This window comes from Sabethes cyaneus, chromosome 1 (assembly GCF_943734655.1).
Source record: "Sabethes cyaneus chromosome 1, idSabCyanKW18_F2, whole genome shotgun sequence".
Lineage (NCBI taxonomy): Eukaryota > Metazoa > Arthropoda > Insecta > Diptera > Culicidae > Sabethes > Sabethes cyaneus.
In genome coordinates, this window is record NC_071353.1 from 111,677,090 (window position 1) to 111,699,441 (window position 22,352).

At 37.1% G+C, this 22,352-nt stretch overlaps 1 protein-coding gene across 1 annotated transcript in view; it reads right to left on the reverse strand.

The window, feature by feature from the left end:
- Positions 1 to 22,352, reverse strand: part of LOC128732582 (myc protein) — a 168,737-nt gene that overhangs the window by 91,305 nt on the left and 55,080 nt on the right. Inside the window, exon 2 of the mRNA XM_053825865.1 lies at positions 3,973 to 4,004. The gene's annotated coding sequence lies outside the window, so the exon portion shown is untranslated. The remainder of the gene's footprint in view (positions 1 to 3,972; positions 4,005 to 22,352) is intronic.

Sequence of the window (22,352 nt, forward strand, 5' to 3'; positions counted from 1 at the left end):
TGAGCGTAAAAATAAAAGTGGCCAGGGATATGAACCACGAACTGTGCTCATGGTTTTATGATAAGCAAGAACAATAGATTTTTCTTTCATTTTGCTATCCATTCTTTCATATTTCTTAGATTTTTAGGGATGGCCCAACCCATACAGCATGGTCCGACTTTGGCAACAGTTATGTTAAGCTCCGGAAGATAGGCATACGGAATTTAGGTTTAATGGATGTTAAACCATTATGCCTAACATATGTATACCTAGGGTACAGCTGTCAAAAATCGATATTTGATGCCAATTAGAGATCCAAGACAGCGGATGTTTATTACATATTTTCTTATTAAGAAGCTTTTCGGAATAAAGGTGCCTGTAAAACGTAAAAAATGGATCTTTAATCTTTAATGTTATTTTGAAAGTCAAGATTGTGGATAGTTATTCAATACTTTGCATTAAAAGCCCTGTGATAGTAATAATTTATTTCTCTGAAAGTTTAGAACTGAAGATGAAAACTGGTCCCGTACCTTACCTAATTTACATAATCTACAGTAAGAAGCAACTGAGAAAACAAGCAGTTAACTGAAAGCTGTTAATTCATCATCTACTTTAGGTGCATAACTGTCCGGTTGTAAGTACATTACTGTTACTACATCATTTAAGCTGGCAAAAGGAAAGTAAGAATATAATTTTTCATTAACAATTTATTCCCGTTATTAAGGAGCATAGCACAGTGAATTTTATTCGGCCGCACCACACATTCATATAATGAACAAACAAACAAACAAAAAACACTGCCCAAGACGAGAAATACTCGTACCCACGATAAACCGTAGTTTTATTGTGCATCATCAGACATGTGTAATAACATAGTGCGACAGCACATTTCCTTTCATTTTTTGCTCATAACGTTCGTTCTTCGCGTAAATACTGCCTTTGCTGCTGCTGGGCACTTTTTTAGATTCCTACTTAGGCATCTATTTGATGTCCTTCTCTACCGGCGAGGCCCCACCAATGCAATGCTAAAAATTCCAAAGGGTGTAATTAACGATAATGGACCTTGGGTGCATTTTTTTGTTAATTTGCTGAAAATATTTTTATTTTCATTGAGAAAGGTACATTTAAAATGGTACATAAGACTTTTTTTCATTTCAAGTAATTGGTAGGGGCGAAATTTTATGCTAATAAAAATCATGCAACGAACAGAATGACGACAACAGTGTCCCCAATAATGTCATGGTACAGTGTTACAATTGCCTGTTTTACTTCATGTTAATTCGGCAGAGGGGCGAAACAAGGGAAACTTTCCGCAACTTTTACGTTATCACAATAGAAATGCCAATTGAGAGTAGTGCAGCCAGTTGGAAAAAAACCGCCATTTAGTTTTTTTTTCAAAAAAAAAACGAAATTATCTTCCTAGCAACCCTTTAATATTTGAAGCCATATGAAATCTGTTAAAACTCTATAACTAGTATAGTAATTTCTCCATTCGCAATAATGCGTGCTTTCCATTCGCAGTGAAATTCAACTAGGGTAAAGAACTAGTTTTAAGCAGTCTAAGCGGGTCACTGATTGTTTTACCTTATTACAAGCGATGGGTTGACTAAGTGGGGGATATCAGCATACCAATCTTCTTGCTATCTTTAGTTCTTCAAGCTGTTACCATTGGAAGACACTATTCTTGAGCTAAACTTCTGATTTTTCGCTTTAAAAGTTGGAGCAGCGGAACTAATTTTGAACAGACCGAACCCATTTTCACCCGCAAGGTGCTTTTTTAAGCAATCCTGAAATCTGAATTTTTTTACGTCCCCTTAAAAAATCCCTCGAACTTTTCCCCCTATTCAGTAAGTTCGCGTTCCTATCCGCGACCTACTAATCGGCATCTGATGCGTAATCGGCATAGCCTATCGGCATAGATGCGTAAAATGCCATCTGTCTAAATTGTTTATCGGGGCATACACTCACCGCACCGTTCGGCAAACGGTATTCGTCGTCTCTTTTATTCTCTGGTGTTCTTAAGGGAAACTGCGAGTTTGACGTCTCACTCGCTGTTCATAAGGATGGCGGGAGAACAAAAGAGGTAAACATATAGCAGTACAAACGATCCGACTCAGAACAGTGTTGTCAAAGCAAATAACATTGAAACACATCGTTGCTTTATTAAATCACTGAGAAAATCTTCGAAAATTATTGAAAAAGCTGTCTTTTGTGTTGTTTTTAATAAAGAAAAATTAATTATGAACATACATTTCTCTTGAAAGTATTGAACCACGTTTTCACCATAGGAGGTTTCAGTTAATTTCAAACTTAAAATTCTTATTTCCAGAACCGAAACAGTGTCTTGGCAACACGATAGCTCATCAGTTGCGCTGCAGCTGCTGCTAGTGGTGAACAGGTTCCGTCAATTCAGAATTTGTTTTCAGTTTTGTTAGAAAATAATAAAACTTTTGGCTAGTGACAAAGCCTTAGATAATAGAAAAAAAGAGAGTGAATAATATGGTATGTGACAATTGAGTGCTTGACTTTCAGAGTGGTTGTAATCAGTGCTGAAAATTTGATGAATTCGTTAGTAGCGAGGTGGCGATTGCTGAAGAGCAGCTGAAAAATGTACGTTTTTGAACAACAATTTTTAATTCATCATATTTCTTGTCGGAAACCCAGTAAATTGTGTTTGTGTGAATCAAATGTATGGTTAAGTGATTTGTGAAGATGATCCTATCAAAAGATTTTGAAAATATGAATAAAAAAGTGCATTTTCGGATCATTTATGTTCAACTGATTAAAATAGGTAACACTGCTTAACTCGTTCCTTACCCTATGTGGTTGTCATGTACTGCTACCAGCTATTAGACATAGAGAAAATAAATTCGCTGGGTAGATATTACACCGTTTTTTAAGCTTGAAAATTTGCAGTAATTTGCCTTTCAGCCAGAATTGAAAGGTCATGGAAATTATCAATGTTAGTTACCTTAAAGTAGTCTCTTTAAACAATTGCTGAATTGTTAGCGCAATTGTTAGCAATCACTGGCGGATCCCCTATCAGTTGACAAATTCAGGTTGTTGCAATATTCTGATCCATACCAAAAAGCTCGTCGCAGCCGGGAGGTATCGGTTGTTATCATTATTTCTTATTGCGAAGGTTCTTTTTTGCCTTTGCATCAACAGCTACATAAAAGCATCCGTTGCGAAAATCTTCAGGAGAGAAGAGGGGAGGTTTGTGATAAAACTTCTCTACATATCTTGTCTCGATTGGTGGGTTAGAAAGGAAGAATGTCAGTACAGGGCCCACACGGGTATCAAATTCACCGTCTTAATGGATTCTGACGCGGCGGTAACCATTTCGGTGTATTGTTTTTTTTGTTGCCTTCGGTGCAGACGCAAATATTCGGACTGGCTGACTGACTGAGACTGACTAAGACTTTGATTTTCAGACAGACAGTGCGATTACAGGACAGGATTGCCTCTAGCACTCGAGATTATATAGAGAGCACCGACATTCCCGTATCTAAACTTTTTACGTATATTGTGGTTTTGCACGATGCGTCAAGCATGCGGCAACCTTCCTAGTGATTCAAGAAACAAATTTATGCTACTGCTGCATTCTGTGATTGCTATATGTCTGCGAAGAAAATTAGGTTCCATGCGAATTTCGCCAGAGTACTCTGGCTGGCAGTACCGTTTGAATCACTGAAAATCGCAACGCAACGCGAATGATTTGCTGCTACGCAACCAAATTACAATCACCCGTCGAAGCTGATAACGTTGAAAGGAACCATCCACCGCCTTCAAAATTAAGCTCTTATCAGGAAACCAGGGAACTCCCACTGAGTAATTTAAAATTGTGGAATGTGTTTAGTTTAGCTCCTTCACGCGATCAACATCATGTTGAATATAGATTCATAAGTGTACAAAAGTATTTTAACACTTCAATAGCATACATTAATATAATTATAATAATAACAATTTATGATTCCTTGTATTTTCACTTACTTGTTTTTATAGAGGGTACAGATCCTCGTTATCTGAAATAGGAATAAACAAACAGAAATACGTTTTAAATTAGCTTCATGAAAATATTATAGCGTAACAGTAAAACAACTGTCATTAAATATAGTTTTTTCTTGTAGATGTCGGGTTAAATAACAATCAAAACATGAACCCTAAAAAGGGCGCAAAACCGCTGTAAAAAAATAAAACTCTAATATTATATAAAACAGAGATCAAATTTTATATCTTATTAAAGTTCTATCATACCTTCTTATTATAGTCTAATCCCTCCTTTCAAATGCATAGTTTGATTTATAACGTTAATCTGAAAGAATGTTCGTGCGAAAGTTGAAAAAGTCATAAAAACTAAGAGCAAACCTGAGCACTAGAGAATTGATTCGGAATTTGAGTTTAAAAATTTGCATTTTGAATCTAAACATCTGAATTTTGGATTTAAAAATTATAGTTACAATTTCGATCCTTAAATTTTAAATGTTGATTTTGTCCAAATTTCAATTTCCAATTTTAGAATATCATATTTAAAATTTTATTTGCTAAGTACTTTCTATATTTTCACTCTTTTGTTTTCCCTTTTTTCAGTTTTGTATTTTTTGTTATTATTTCTTGTTTTCTTTGCGTTATACTCTCTATATTTCAATTACTCTTTACTTTTATAGATCTGGTTTTCAGTTTTCTATTTTTACCTTATATTTTCTATTCCATTTTCACTCTTCTCTTATACTCAACACTGAATTTTTTATATTTGGTTTTTATTTTATGTTTATCATTCCTTATTTTATAATCTTCATTCGTTCTACACTTTTATAAATCCTTTACTAAACTTCAATTCTCTATTTTTCTGCTGATTTTATTCTTTATTTCAAAAGTCTGCGGCTCGTTCGCCTTTTTCTATATTCCTTTTTTTCTGTTTTCTTTCGACAGTCTTTAATAAAGTTTCCAGCTTTAAGTTTCTTTTTTATACTTTATATTTTCTATCCTCCATTGACTGTCTATTCTCTTTCACGGCTTTTCAAATTCGTATTTTTATATTTCCACTAGCTGACCCGAAAAACTTCGTATTGCCACAAATTAAACTGTGTTGTACATAAATCGTGAATCTCGGATGACCTTTGTCACAATCTTGAGTTTTGCAAGCTTCTGGGGAGTTCATGGGTGTTTTAATATACAAATTTTCCTCATAGTAAAGTAGAAAACAACTCCCCTCATTGCTTAGCCTGATAAAATAAAGCGGATAGCATTTAAATATTCGCCATCATTACAAACCATTTCGCCGAAAACCATTTTGCGGAACACCAATTCTCGGTTGACCATAACGCGGAATATACAGTTTCGCAGAATACCATTTCGCGAAAAACCTTACGCGGGATGTACCATTTCATGGTAAATCTTTTCGTAGAAAGTACCATTTCGCAGGGGTGACCCAACTGAAGGAAAATAATAGAGGTCAGTAGATCTAGGAAAATAAATAAACCTAGATAGAGGTAATCTCTACGGGGAGCTGCCCCCTGCAGTGGCCGGCGCTTCCGACGGCAGGTCGCCGGTAACACTCGCGGCCTGTGGCCGTCTCGCGCTGAATTATCTAATATTACTATTGATAGTTTTTCGTGGTCTTGTAATTGATTAACGTTTTATGAAAGAGTCTAAAATTTCTCGAGTTCGATTAGTTTTTTAGTTACGCAAAAATTTCTGTTTTATTTGTATTAGAGTCCTTATCCCCCTACCACAGGGGTGAGGGGTCTCAAACCATCATTAAAAAAAATCCTGCATCCAAGACCCCCCACATACCAAATTTGGTTCCATTTGCTTGATTAGTTCTGGATGAGGATTATTATGAGGAAATTTGTATTTCATTTGTATGGGAGCCCCCCTCCTAAAAAGGTAAGGGGCCTATTTCATCATCTTAAAAAAAATTCATGCCTCCAAAAACACCCACATGCCAAATATGGTTCCATTTAATTAATTAGTTCTCTAGTTATGAGGAAATTTGTATTTCATTTGTTTAGGAGCCCCTCCTCCTAAAGTGGGGAGAGGTTTCAATTAACCATAGAAAAAATTCTTGTCTTTAAAAACACTCACATGTCAAATTTGGTTCCATTTGCTTGATTAGTTCTCGAGTTATGAGGAACTTTGTATTTCATTTGTATGGAAGCCCCCCCTATTAAAAGGGAGAGGGGTCATTATTCCCCTCCTAAAGAGGGAAGGAGTCTCAATTCACCATAGAAAAAAATTGCCTTCAAAAACACCCACATGCTAAATTTGGTTCCATTTGCTTGATTAGTTCTAGAGTTATGAGGAAATTTGTGTTACATTTGTTTGGGAGCCTCCCCTCTTAGTGGGGGGAGGGGTCTCTCACCATCATAAGAATCTTCCCTGGCCCCATAAACCCCTATATGCATATTTTCACGCCGATCGGTTCAGTAGTTTTCGATTCTATAAGGAACATACGGACAGACAGACAGACAGACAGAAATCCATTTTTATAGGTATAGATTTTATTACTTTATAATATTTAGTCGTCAAACTCTGTAATTTTATCTTAATTTAAACTCTCTCTCTCTCTCTAATTTTATCTATCTTTCTATCTATCTATCTATGTATACCTATAAAAATGAATTTCTGTCTGTCTGTATGTATGTTTCTTATAGCCTCGGAAACTACTGAACCGATCGGCGTGAAAATTTGTATGCAGGGGTTTCTGGGGTCGGGAAAGGTTCTTATGATAGTTAGAAATTCCTCCTGCCTGTACGAGGGGGGGGGGGGGTCACACACAAATGAAACGCAAATTTCTGCATAACTCGAGAGCTAATTAGGCAAATGAAACTAAACTTAGCATGTGAGAGTTTCCGGAAACAGATTTTTTCTCCCCCTCTAAAAGGGGGGCTCGCATACAATTTAAACACAAATTTCCTGCTAAATCCAGAACTAATCAAGCAAATGGAGCCAAATTTGGTATGTGACGATTCTGGAAGGCAGGAACTTTTTCTATGGTGGTTTGAGACCTCTTCCCCCCTCTAAGAGGGAGGCACCCATACAAATGAAACACAAATTTCTGCATAACTTGAAAACTAATCAAACAAATTAAACCAAACTTAGCATGTGGGAGTTTCTGGAGGCAGAAATGTTTTCTGCGGTGGTTCGAGACCTCTCCCCCTCTAATAGGGGGGTTCTCATATAAATGAAATACAAATTTCCTCATAACTCCAGAATTAATCCAGCCAATGGAACTAAATTTGGCATGTGGGGGTTTTTGGAGTCAAGATTTCTTTCTATGGTGGTTTAAGACTTCTCCCCTCTTTGAGAGGGGGATTACCATACAAATGAAATACAAATTTCTACATAATTCGAGAACTTTTTTTCTATGGTGGTTTCAGACCCCTCCCCCTCTAATAGGGGCTCTCATACAAATGAAACACAAATTTCTTAAACAAGTAAATGGAACCATGGCATGTGAGGGTTTTTGAGGCCAGGATATTTGTCTATGGTGGTTTAAAACCGGTCCCCCCTCTGGGAAGAGGGGCTCTCATACAAATGAAACACAAATTTCTGCCTAACTCAAAAACTAATCGAACTCGAGAAATTTTAGACTCTTCCATAAAATACCAAAAACTACCTTTAGTATCACTAGATGAATCAGGGCAAGACGGCTGTAGGCCGCGAAGATCGAAAGCCCCGACCACTGCGGGGGCAGCTTTCCCGCAGAAATCACCTCTGTCTAGGTTTCTTTGTTTTCCTAGGTCTGCTGGCCTCTATTATTTTCCTTAAATTTCACAATCTGAACGAGCGAGTAAGGAACTGTGATCCGTTCCTCGAAATCCGCGAAATGGTACTTTTCACGAAAAGGTTTATCTTCTTTTCTGTAGTTACCATAATTTACTTTTTATTACAATGTGTTATTCCTAGGTTTTATTTCCTTTTTAATTTCGGTTTTAAATTCCGTTTTTCTCTGTTTTTATTCTGAACAGATTTTTTCTCGCTTTTTAATTTTGTTTTTTTTACCTTTTATTTCCAATCTTTATTTTATAATCTTTATTCTCTATTCATCATTGTATTTTCTGTTCTCTCTTCACACTACCAATTATTTATGCTTTTTGTATTTTATTTAATTTTTGATATTTTTATTTCTATTTTTCATTTCATATTCACTTCATATATTATATTCTACATTCATTCTTCACAGGAAAGAATAATCCCTATTCTCTATCAGCTGTTTTTAATTCTTTATTTTCTTTTGACAAATTTTACGCCAAGTTCTTACTGGTAAAAAGGTATTTTAGCATTTCCGAAAATTATAGCACCTACAAAAAATGTCCTACGAGTGACTTTTAGAAAATATTCAGAATTTTCATAAAAAAAGCATTTTAAAAACTAATAATCAATCTTTTCTGAAGATAGATAATTATATGGAGTACACGTCTTCCATACATAGCAAAATGGTCAAATTGAAGGGAAAAAAGTTTTCCTAACAAAAATTTTTTCAAGCCCTTACCGGAAAAAATGGGACTTCAGTATTTCCTAGTTTTCGAGTAATATTTTTTATAAAAAATAAGAGAAAAAACTGCGCCTTTCCAAAAGTTAATCTATAGACCAATTTCGGAAAAACTAAGTATGAAAAGTTGCTTATTTAGATGAACTCTTTACACACACAAAGTTTCATTGAATTCTGAGAAGGTGCTGCCAACTCCATAGACGAGTCTATTATCCGTCTATTGCTTTATCGTCTATTTTCCCTTCGTAGTTTATAAATTTATTTTTTCTATTTTCTAATTTGTAGTTTTTATTCTCTGTTTGCTGTTTATTTAATTTCGATTTATTCTTTTATATTTACTCTCTACTTTTACTCTCTTTTTTAAATTATCTGGCTTGTAATAAGTCTTCGCTTAAGAGTCTTAATCTGTTATGTTCATTACCTTCTATTTCTGATTTGCTATTTTATTTTTAAATTCTTTATTTTCTGTTGTATTTTCTTTTGTCCATTTTCTATTTTCAACTTTCAATTTTCAAATATTTAAACTACATATTTTAAATTAAATCTTCTTTGTATTGTTGTCTTCTTGTTTTTAAATACAATTCTCTTGTTTTTGTATTTTTTATGTTCTATTCTTTATTTTAGATTTTCTTTTCTTTCTTCACTGTTATCTATTATTTACACTTAGGTTTTCTCGGCTCATGCAAACGATTAACCATTAAAGTCGATAACAACGTCTAATGTTATCTATTTTCTATTCACTATTTGTTAACTTCTAATATTATTTTCTTTCATTTTTTAACACAATCAAATTTTTAATCTGCTGTTGCCCATTTTTATTTTCTCTTTTACATTGTCTTTTTTATATAACAATTTTTATTTCTATATGCTATTTTCTGCTTGTTTTTTATATTTTTTTCGTGTTTTTTTTTATTTTCATGTTTTGCATTCTGAGGTTTGAATTGCGTTTTTCATAATAAGTATTTTAAATTTCATATTTAGCCATAGCCATAACCCGCGTGCGTTGCCTCACGTCTAACTGAGAGCGAATTAGAGGTACGCAACCTAATTTGCAATCATTTCGGCGAAAATACACTTTTTTGATGTAATAATCACTAGATTCACTATAACAGAGATAACCGGTATATATGACCAAAACACCTAAATGTACCTCTAACGCTATGTAACTCTACGAGTTGGCACTACGTTACTGATGCTTGTCTTTAATGGTGGTGGTACACCAAAAAGCTTGCTGCTAACGATGGCGCCAACTGATTGCCGTTGTTTCTACCGCACTAACCGAGTAAATAATTATCTATCATGTGCGCGGCAGAATCAAGGGTAGCCAATCAAAAACAATACTCTCGCTGAGTAAGTGTGTGGAGAATGGTAAAATTGGAAGAGCACAACAAAACTAGATAGTAGACTACTTAATAGCTGGGTGGCGCAGTGGTATAATGGAATTACACCTAACCGGCAATCGAAAGCTACGGGTTAGAATCTCACCTGCCGGTTCCTCACTCAATATTTTTTGTCTGTATATCGAAAAATTATCAGTTCAAAAAATTTCCTATTTTCAATGTTTGGCATTTGCAGATGAAAATAAAACATCATGCGTCTGCGTTGAACTGTCACAACTTGTTTCGTAAAAAAATGTATGTCAAACGCAAAAAAAAACAGAACTTTTGAAATGTTATATAACAAACCTAGTTTCTATAAAAATATAAAAACTTTTTGTTCCAGAAATTATAAACCCAATTAAAAAATTTTTCGCGGAAGCCTATCAAATTACTTTTTGTTTATTACCAACATTATTAAAATCAGATCAGTCATTCAAAGATTATATATTTTTAAAGAGGAGGTATGAAGCCAAAAATTGGTAAAAATGGTAATGCACCAAATAAAAAAAATGAACCAGTACACATAGTGCTTTTTTCATGGAATTGCCATATTATCATCTGCCTAGGTGGCGCCTCCTGACATGGAATGCGCCAGCTATCTGATAAGAGCTATTATCTAAAGTTTAGTGCACCGCCGCACTTTACGTTGATGATCATGCATTTCTTCATCCTTTCTTGCGCAATCATTGAAAATTCGAATTTGTTTCCCAGAATTTGTTTCTAACTGGCTTGTGGATTTAATATGTTGCCTCTAGTTCAACGCACCATTTGTAGGTATATGGTTGACACTTCAAAAAATAGAATCGTGTCATTTTCTTTGGCACTTCTACACACCTGGTAGCAATCCGTTTTACAGAGTCTAATGCAGTCTAATATTCTTAAGAATACAAAAGCCATGTTTCTTGTCGTCATCATCGGGTAGTTGCCGCCAAAGAATGGTATGGCGACGGTGGACAACTGTTCAAGCAGTTCTTTTTAGCGAAGAAATCCTGCTGCGGTCCTGTTTTGTTGCTTTTTAAGACTGTAAAGCCGAAAGAAACTCCATTGAGTTGTCATTATCTCCGCACAGTAGTTTTCCGTCTGCGACTTCATTGGTCTTACTATGTGCTTCCTGTAATAATAATTCATACCTCCCTTATGTAGACCGGTGTTCAATGACACCTACAACAGGACTCAACACACCTCAAGTTTGGGTGCTAAATTTTCAACCACTTGCAGTGACATAATCGAGATTGGTGCCACCGATAACAGGCTGATAACGTTGTCCAGGGTTGTCGCTGTGGAATTATATCGGAGCTTTACCAGTAGTTTTTCAGTGGGTAAATAAGTTTAACGTGATTTCAGTCTTACCCACTCAAACGACCAATTAGGACGTCTATCCTAAATAATAATAAATTCGTCATTCTCTACTTGTGCGGCTGTCGAACAAGATAAGTTACTAAAAATAAACTTGACAGTGGCCTCGAGTCATATCAACATTATAGTATGGGTTTGACAACGAGTCGTTACTCTGCAAAAACAAACTGATAAACATGTTTTAAATAATGTATAACCTAAAGCATTATAATAGGCCTTGGTGCTTTAAATTAAGCTATATCTAAAGATTATCGGCTTCATGGCCAACCCAAAGTTTACTCAAAAATCGAAAACCGATGTAGATATTCGCTGTGAGCCATGCATCAAAATCGTTTCGAATTCTTGGCAAATGATATCAACTCGCTTCGCAGAATTTCGTAACCTAGTGCAAACCAGTACACCCAGTCGGTAGTGACGAAGCGGTATATGAGTAAGCTGCATCCACAAACTGCATGCACCAGTGAGTGCAGTGGTGAAATACACGGCGGCGTCTGTCGGATGTAAATATAATAGATAGTGCCAGTGGGGCGTTACCCTGACTAAGCGTAATGTTGGCAATCTTTGTCTTCGATTGCGGAATCAAACGCAATTGTTATTGTTGGTTATTTTTTTGGATTCCAATAAACATTATATAAATACAATTAGCAGGAGAATGGTTTAACATGAAATTTTTGGAAATCCATATCTTAGCTGTGAATCTGTTACAAAAATTATAATCATTACAAAGATACACGAAATTTTGAATGTTCGAAAAATCCCGTCCCCATGACATAACTATAGTAATATTAGTCATGTGGAAACTTGAAAAGTCGGCAACACTGTTAAGAAAAACTTTATTATAAATTGTTTAGGCACATCCGCAAGTGCAAAGTGCCTTTACATTGGAAGCTCAGGCTTCCAAGAAAATATAATTTTTCTCTTGATTTTAAATGAGAAATTGAGAGTCGTTTGCTTCAAAACGGCGTTTCTCATGATCGGCACGGAGTGTCCAGTAGTAATGAGTGGCTTTTATGTACAAAAAAAGTCTGTATAATACAATGGTGTTGAAAATATTGAGGTTCATTCGTACTCATTGGAATTCAATCTATTTAAATCAAAATTCAATCTAAGTCAATCTAAACTGAATCCAAATTCAAGTCCAAGTCCATTCCAAATCGGTTTATTCTCAGGCCCCTCATTTTGCCCTTCCTTAATGCTGCATTCTATGTTATCCCGATAAGGCCTATTGACAGTGCAAAATGAGACCCTTATAGTTAAATGCACTGGTGTGCAGTGCCAGGGATGGCTATAATTGGGGACAGCGCTATCATGTGGAACAAGGTGGGTAAAGTAGAGAAAGCATTGAAAGAAGGGTAAAACCCAATTACACACAAGCACGCATGAAATTCAATAAGCATATCGCTCACTCAATAGCGATTATAGCAAATAAATGCAGTGCAGGTCATACAGCAAACACCCGGGCGATATCACAATAGATCTAACTATACTGGTCGCAGTGATGAGTCCATACAAAAAAAAAAAAAAATACATCCATTACCGCAATAGATCAAAATGATGGTCGCAGTGGTCTAACCTTTCGACAAAAAACTACATACATTCCAAATTCAACAAAGTGAGTACACATGTACCCAGTAAAACAGATTGCGATGAATTTTTGGTTGATCAATTAAGGGTTAAAATCCAACCCAAAATCCAATCCGACTCTTTTCTATGATGAATTGGGACCCCTCCCCGTTTTAGGAGGGGGGGATCCTATACACATGAAATACAAATTTCCTCATAACTGAATAACTAATCAAGCAAATGGAACAAAATTTGGCATGTGAAAGTTTTCGAGGGCAAGAATATTTTCTATGGTAAATAAGGACCCCTCCCCACTTTAAGAGGGGGGGCTCCTATACAAACGAAAAACAAATTTCCTCATAACTCGAGAACTAATCAAGCAAATGGAACAAAATTTGGCACGTGGGTGTTTTTGGAGACAAATTTTTTTTCTATGATATGATGAATTGGGACCGCACCCCACTTTAGGAAGGGGGGCTCCTATACAAATGAAATACAAATTTCCTCATAACTCGAGAATTAATCAAGCAAATGGAACCAAATTTGGCATGTGAAAGCTTTCTAGGGCATGAATATTTTCTATGGCGAATTAGAACCCCTACCCACTTTAAGAGGGGGGGCTCCTATACAAACGAAATACAAATTTCCTCATAACTCAAGAACTAATTAAGCAAATGGAACCAAATTTGGCACGTGGGTGTTTTTGGAGACAACAATTTTTTCTATGATGAATTGGGACCCCTACCCACTTTAGGAGGGGGGGCTCCTATACAAATGAAATTCAAATTTCCTCATAACTCGAGAACTAATCAAGCAAATAGAACCAAATTTGGCATGTGGTGGTTTCTGGAGGCAAAAATATTTTCTATGGTGAATTAGGACCCCTTCCCACTTTAAGAGGGGGTGCTTCTACACAAATGAAATACAAATTTCCTCATAATTCGAGAACTAATCAAGCAAATGGAACCATATTTGGCATGTGGGTGTTTTTGGAGGCAACCATTGTTTCTATGATGAATTAGGACCCCTTACCTTTTTAAGAGGGGGGGCTCTCATACAAACGAAATACAAATTTCCTCATAACTCTAGAACTAATCAAGCAAATGGAACCAAATTTATCATGTGGGTGTTTTTGTAGGCAAGAATATTTTCTATGGTATATTTTCTATGGATTTCCCCACTTTAAGAGTGGGGGGACCTCCTATACAAATGAAATACAAATTTCCTCATAACTCGAGAACTAATCAAGCAAATGGAACCAAATTTGACATGTAAGTGGGTTTGGACGCAAGATTTTTTTCTATGGTGAATTGAGACCCCTCTCTTCTTTAGAAAGCAAGTTATGGCCCATCTCCCCTTTAAGAGGGTGGGCTTCCATACAAATGAAATGCAAATTTCCTCTTATCTCGAGAACTAATCAATCAAATTTGGCATGTGGGAGTTTTAGATGGCAGAAATTTTTTCTATGGTGAATTACGACCCCTTCCCCTTTTAAGAGGGGAGCTCCCATACAAATGAAATACAAATTTCCTTATAACTTGAGAACTAATCAAGCAAATGGAACCAAATTTGGCATGTGGGAGATTTTGGAGTCTTGAATTTATTTTACGATAGTTAGAGACCTTTCACCCCTGTGGTAGGGGGATATGGACTCTCATACAAATAAAACAGACATTTTTGCGAAACTCAAAAACTAATCCAACTCGAGAAATTCGAGACTCTTCCATAAAACATTAGTCAATACAAGACCACAAAAACTATCTATAGTAACACTAGATCATTCAGGACGAGACGGTCGCGAGTGTTGCCGGTGACCCACCGTCGGAAGCGCCGCCCACTGGGGGGCTTGCAAAACTCGAGATTGTGACAAAGATCATCCGAGATTCATGATTTGTGTACAACACAGGTTAATTTGTGGCAATACGAAGTTTGTCGGGTCAGCTAGTACCATATAAAATCAATCTAATCAAATTTTACCCATAATCCGATCCAAATGGAATCCAAATCCCATCCAAACTGAACCCAAACCCATTCCAATTTTAATTTAAATCTAATCTAAATCTAGTCTAAAGTCCAATCCACGTCCAATTCTGAACCCAAACCAAATAGTAGTCCAAATCCGATCCAAATCCAATAGGTTCCGGACGAAATCTTATATATAAAAATGGATTTCTGTCTGTCTGTCGGGATGTTCCTTATAGGATCGAAAACTACTGAACCTATCGGCGTGAAAATTTGCATGTAGGGGTTTTTGGGGCCAGGGAAGGTTCTTATGATGGTTATAGATTCCTACCCCCACTAAGAGGGGGGGGGGCTCCCGTACAAATGAAATACAAACTTCTGCACTAATCAAGCAAATGGAACAAAATTTGGCATGTGGGTGTTTTTGGAGGCAAGAATTTTTTCTATGATGAATTAGGATCCCTTACCTTTTTAGGAGGGGAGGTTCCCATATAATCAATACTAATCAAGCAAATGGAACAAAATTTGGCATGTGGGTGTTTTTGGAGGCAAGAATTTTTTCTATGATGAATTAGGATCCCTTACCTTTTTAGGAGGGCCTTTTTCCCTTCCTGAGTATCCTCCCCTCTTTAGGAGGGGAATAATAACCCTTCTACCCTTTAAGAGGGGGGGCTTCCATATAAATGAAATTCAAATTTCCTATGAAATGATACATACCGCGGATGATTTTTCGCGAAATGGTATTCTGCGAAACTCTGTATTCCGCGTTATGGTCAACGGAGAATTGATGTTCGGCGAAATGGTTTGTAATGATGGCGAATATTTAAATTCTATTCACTTTATTTTATCAGGCTAAGCAATGGGGGAGTTGTTTTCTACTTTACTGTGAGGAAAATTTGTATATTACAACACCCATGAACTCCTCAGAAACTTTTAAAACTCGAGATTGTGACAAAGGTCATCCGAGATTCGCGATTTATGTACAACACAGTTTAATTTGTGGCAATAGGAAGTTTGTCGGGTCAGCTAGTACAATATAAAATCAAAATCTGCGCCAATTTTAATTTAAATCCAATCCAAATAAATCCAAATTCAATCCAGAGTTAATCCAAATGCAATAAAAATCAAATTCAACTGTAAAACAAGGATTGTTTTCACCCAATCTAAATTCAATTCAAAACCAAATCCATATTCCAATAATATTTGAATCCACCCGAAATCTCATCTGAAATCCAATCTATGGACCACTCCACGTCAAGTGACCGAGAAAAAGTTCAAACGTGTGCTTGATCTTCACGGAGTTGAACCAAATTTTGCCAGATTGTTCGTTTTCGGTTAGAAAGTTAAAAATCCAAAATTTGGTGCCGGCTGGGAGCACCTCCATTTTTAAAGGAAATACCCATTTTGGTTAAATCTTCTTATTTTCTTTTGCTTATATCTCCGGAAAGGTTAGGTTTAGAAAGACACTATTTTCACATTTTCAAAGGAAATTACGCAAGGAGTTCGAAAAAGATATTATATGATTTGGTTTTAATCACCGTGCACTTATGTGAATGTATTCAAATTGATCACGATCGGTGAAACCGATCTCACCGATCGTGATCAATTTGAATACATTCACAAAAAAGATATTATTTTAGGGGACCAGTGCTGCCAAATAGTTTTAAACTCTATTTGAAAACTAAATTTACATTGTTCTCTTAATGAGTACAATTTGATCTAAAAAATTCCAACTTCATCGTGTTTCGCAGATTTTTTTACGTAAGAATCACTGGTCGCTTCGAAGAGTTCTTTGCCGATCCCGAGATATAGCGCAAGCAAGTAAGCCCCTATTTTTTAAGTGAAACTAAGAGTAAAATTACTTTTTCTTGAAGCAGTGATTCTCTATGCAACGTAAAAATACTTTGCCATATCGTAGAAGCATGTATACAGTATATAATGAAGTATACAGTATAAGTATGAAGTATAACAGTATTGCTAACTTTGCAGTTTTTCGTTTGGATGATTATACTAAATGAGACAATAGCACCCAACGTTTACGCTACTGACGCAAGCTTAAGGCAAACAGCCGCCGTTGCTGTGTGAAGACATTCTGCTATCTACACACTCCCGAACACACAGCCTCGTAACGGTTTTCTGCATAGCCCACTTGCGAGGCAAAAAACTCGTGAGAAACCAGCTAAATACATCCGCGAGCCGCTATCCCTCACGCGCTGCGATTCAGATATCGCACAACTTTTTCTTTTCTTCTTCATCTTCGTCTTCGATTCTACTCACGGACAGGAGTGCGAGGCCTCGCGAGTGATCGATATCAGCCACTCGGGCTGCAATGACGAGCGAGAGCGACGACCTTGGCCGCTAGCTAAATACACTCTTTCAAAAACTCATCGCAGTGCTTGAATAAATAGGAGCTAGAGTCCGAAAGGGCGAAAGAGCTTAAGCCGATGTGTTCGTTAGGTCTTGAAATACTCGAACGAATTCTCCGTTTCAATTGTAACTTCAAGATTACCAATATAACATATTCTAGAAGAAAATCTCTAAAGTTTCTTAAACGGGAAAAATTTTTACGTCAAAAACGGCAAAATATAGAAAACACAAAGAAGCTTTCGGTTGCAGTAGTTTTCAATTATTTTTAATTAGCCGGAACTCAGAAGTTCAAGGTCTAACTCGACCGAATGCAAATGAATTTATTTTCTGTTATTGTTTGTTTAACGGTTACGAATTTTTGAAACAAGCGATATCCAACGAAAAAAATTTCCTAAAATTTTCTGCGAAAATAGGGGGCCCTGATTCACACTATTACAATTATTTTTGTAAAAATGTAAGGTTGTTAAGTTAACACATGGAATGGCTTGAATATCAATTATATCGATAAGGATATAATAAATTTCACCAGAAGATATTTAAAAAAATTATAAAATCTTAAAATTGCTGCCAAATACTGGGGTCAAATTAACTCAGCTATTGCAAATACACGAAGCGGTTGAGAAATAGTTTCGACCGCACCATGTAATCCTCGAGAAGCCGCGTCGCAAGCGCCATTGCCAACTTCTAGCTGGACGAGCAAGCTAGTAGAGTGGAGATTCGTTAAGGGACTTTGGCCATTCTTTTCCGGGTTGCCCTTAGTGCGCGAGACAAGCGCAGTGGCTAATGGTCTGGCAAATGGCCAGAGGGAAATTTTGCCAAAACCTATCATCAAGCCAACGTTGGCGTTCGCGGCGGCGCTAGCCAGCTCTACTTTAGTGAGCACCAGCAGCAGCCATGGCAGTTTGTGCATGTCAGCATTCATTACGGTTCACTATCCCCTGTTCCGTCAGCCAGACACGTAGATCTGGATTAGAAGAAAGATGACGAAGCCGACGGCTTTGGAGAACGGCTTACTACACATAAAGTTATAAATAAATTTTAGTGTGAATTTTCCCTGACTTTGTTCGGAAAGCGTTACGTTATTCATCGCGTCATCGTCCGGTGGTGTTATTACCGTGTGGCCACAAGTGGCCGTTAGATCGTGTGTTCCTGGTAAACCAACAATATAAATTGTCGGCTTTGGCGGTCGTCATGTGACTGCATCTGCTAATATCACAAGGACAATTTGAACAGCATTGCATCTCTGGGGATGACGTACCAAACGATTAGCGTCGTGCGGCGGACACCTTGAAATGACATTCAACCAAAAAAGCAAAGCCTTGGATATAAACAACTTTAAGGCTTGACCTTTCTAAATCGACACACTTTGCAGCTGGTTATTAGAGTACACGACAATTAGGGGCTAGTGCAACGATCCTACTGACTCTCTAGCAGCATCCCCCAGTCCAGATTCAAACGTACAACGACTGGCTTGTTAGACCAGCATCGTACCTTGACACCAACTGGGTGGTTGTCTTTCAACCAAAGACACGAAATATTCTCCCTTTTGAGGAACATAAAAGATTCATAGGTACTGCCGTGTCTAGACACTTGAAAATGGTGCAACTCCGACCCTTCGAAAGCATGTTTTGGCCTGGAACAATCAACTAATCGTAAGATGGCGGATCAATTTTTACGCAATTAATTTGCTTGTGGCAAAAATACTGATGGATTAGCTGAACAACTTCGGACTTCCGGGCTCGGACGTGGGTTCGGGTCATATGAATTTTTTTATGCAATTAATTTTATAAGGAAGACGGGTCCACGTGTTGTTTTGAAATGGGATATAAAATTAGACTTGAAAGTGAACTTGACATTAGATTATAATTTAAATTTAAATCCAAACTTGAACTTGAACAATACCCGTTTTCTTCATTTGAACAACTTGGACAGTTCCCCTTTTGTACTCTGCCAGCCATTTGTAAATCTGTCTTCTTCTCGGTAATCTCTAAATAGATACAAAGCCTTTTTTACGTTTTTGACCCTACGCCTTGTTCATAACCACCCTATTCCCCGTTTCAGAAATCCAGCCCCTTATATAACTGCTATCGTTCCAACTGCAAGAGAAATGCACCTGTTTACCCATTTAAACCTTCCTGCCCCCTTGTAACAGACCGTCTCCCTGTTTTGTCAACCCCCCTGCACTAAATTTTTCATATCAAAAAACATGTGTTGGATAAACGACGTTCATTGTAGAACCGTCCAGACGTTCCGGAATTACGGTGCAACATACATCCATACTCACGTTCCTCATCCCCCCTGTTGGCTCCTTCCCAGTCAGGTGCCCTTTCTACTACGTAATTAATTATGCATCGACTTACTCTATGAAAATGCCTATTACGGAAACAAAACAAAGGTTTTGTTTTCCATGTATTCCTCCTCGGTGGAAATCCACTCTTTTCTCAAAGTCACTTGCACAACTGCAATTCCAAGCAGCACACTTTTCGCACTTTTGGTTGCAGAAACTTATTTATGACTGAAATTAGTCATAAATGAATCGGGCATAACTGGTTTGTAACAACTGCGCTAGTAGGGATCGGTCTAAATGCAAAAGAATCGGAACCCCTTTTACTTATACCATCCCTGCGCTGATTCTTTTATGTTAAGGACTACGTGCGCCAAGTTCGATGAAGAACCGTCCAGACATTCCGTCCGTCCGAGCAATCAACTAGTATATACAAAAGTGAACGTGAATTCGTATGTATGTTCCGTCATAACTCCAGAACTCCTTGACCGTTCTCCACCAAACTTAGCACACATGTTCCTTGACATAATGAAATCAGCAGCGGGGGATACCCGACTAACTAGGTACCCGAGTGTTTTACTAACTAATTGGGAGAAAACAACAAGATTAAGTATTAGGCTACCAAATATTGCGGGTGGTGGTAGTTTAGTTAGTAAAACACTCGAGTCCCAACCGAGAGAGTGTGAGTACGAACCTCACCTACCATTACCTCGATATATTTTTGCCTAAATCGACATTTTCCAGTTCACCCAATTAATCATTCTTTGAATCAGACACTTCCTCCCTTTTCAAAATAGGAAAATTTAGTTCAAATTATACTTTGAATGAAATTGGACTCAAATTGATTTTGAATCTTGAAATTGGGCCTAAAATTAGAGGTGGAATCGCACTTGTAGTTGGACCTTAAATCGTACATGAGATTGGACTTTTATTCGAACTTGAAATTCGACTTGGAATAAATCTGTCTGGAAAAACTACTTGAAATGAGACTTGAATTCGGACATGCAGTTTGGCTGAAAATGAACCTGAAATTTAAAATGCATTTGAAATTGAATCTAAGCGCCCAGTTACGATGCTGGTCTAACAAGCCAGTCATCCATCGTACGTTCGAAACTCGGCTAGGCGGTGGAAAACCCCCACATGTCAAATTTGGTTTCATTTGCTTGATTAGTTCTCTAGTTATACGGAAATTTGTATTTCATTTGTATGGGAGCCCCTCCCCCATCTTTTAGAAGAAGGAGGGGTCTCAGTGCACCATAGAAAAAATTCTTGCCTCCTAAAACACTCACATGCGAAAATTTGGTATCATTCGCTTGATTAGCTGTCGAGATATGAGGAAATCTGTATTTCATTTGTATAGGAGCCCCCCCTCTTAAATGGGGGAGGGGTCATAATTCGCCATAGAAAAAATTCCAGCCTCCTAACACTCCCACATGCCAAATTTGGTTCCATTTGCATTTCCATTTATTTAGTTACAAACGTAGCAAAGCGTGGGCAAAAACGAGAGAAAAAACGGACGCAATTAAGATACGGCCTGCAGGCTTATAAAATACAGGTGATCTTATGTAAAACTTTCCGGAGAATCGCATGTTGCACACCCCTTTCCTGTTGGTCATCGGGAAGTGCCCCATTCTGCACATTTTCCCCTATTTTTAATATTTTTCACCCTTATTGGATTATTCCAAGCAAGGTTTTGAGAAAACAAACTACAAAAATCTAATAATTTTGTGTAAAAAAGTCTGCAGAATCGAATAGGGAATTCGGACCTGAAATTCGACTTAAATTGTACTTAAAAATGTACCTGAAATTGGACTCAAAATGAACTTGAAAATGTTGAACTTGGAATCTGCTTGGAAATTAAATTTCTAGATGTTTAACTAGAAACTGGACTTGAAATTCGACTTGAAATTGGATTTAAAACTGCGCTTCAAATAGAATTTCAAATTTTAAAATTGGACTTCGAATCGAAGTTAAAATTGGACTTGAAATCGAACAAGGAGTTGGACTCAAATTGTACTTGAAATTAGACTTAAAATAAAGCATGAAACTCAAGCGATAAGGCTTGTTCGCAACAAAATCTGGACACCTCAATTTTGCAATAAAACATATTTGCTAAAAGTTTAATACATGAAACAATTTTATATCATTTATGTGTGTATCATTAATAATTATCAAACAAATTACCGTTACTTATTTCGTCTGCATGAAAAATTGGCGAACTTTGAAGTTTACACTTGCCATGAGGGTCAGTGCAGACTTGTTGGCAACCAATTTAGCTTCGTTTGTCCAAGATTTTCGAAATTTATCTATAGTTGTTGCTTGTTGTTTGTGCTGGGACAGCTCTCTCTTCACCAAAGCTCAATACCGCTCGATGGGGCGTAACTTTGGACAGTTAGGTGGATTCGCATCCTTCGGTACAATATGGACTCCATTAGCATCATACCATTCCAAAACATCTTTGGCGTAGTGACAGGATGCCAAATCAGGCCAAAACAGCGAGGGCACATCATGGCTGTGTAGGAACGGTAACAATCGTTTCTGCAGGCGTTCTTCACGGTATATTTCCTTGTTAACCGTTCCCGTAGTGATGTAACTTTTGCTTGCTCGACCACAGCTGTATATGGACTGCCATACTAAATATTTTTTGGGGAACTTGGCTTTCTTCTTTGTTCTAAAATGCTCCGCAACGCCATTCCGTTTCATGGCAGTGTAAAAAGACATACCAGACCAGGAAGCTGTTTAAAGTCTTCTAGGACATACGTTTCATCGTCCATTATAACGCATGGAAACTTCGTTAAATACTCCCGATAAAGCTTACAAGCGCGTGTTTTGGCCGTCGTAGTTTGCTTATCATTACGGTTTGACACAGTCCTCACCTTGGTACGTACAGAAAGATCTGGTCTCCTCCGTAATATTTGTTTTACCTTCGCATCCTTGTGATGGTTCCTCAGATCCGTTTTTGTTC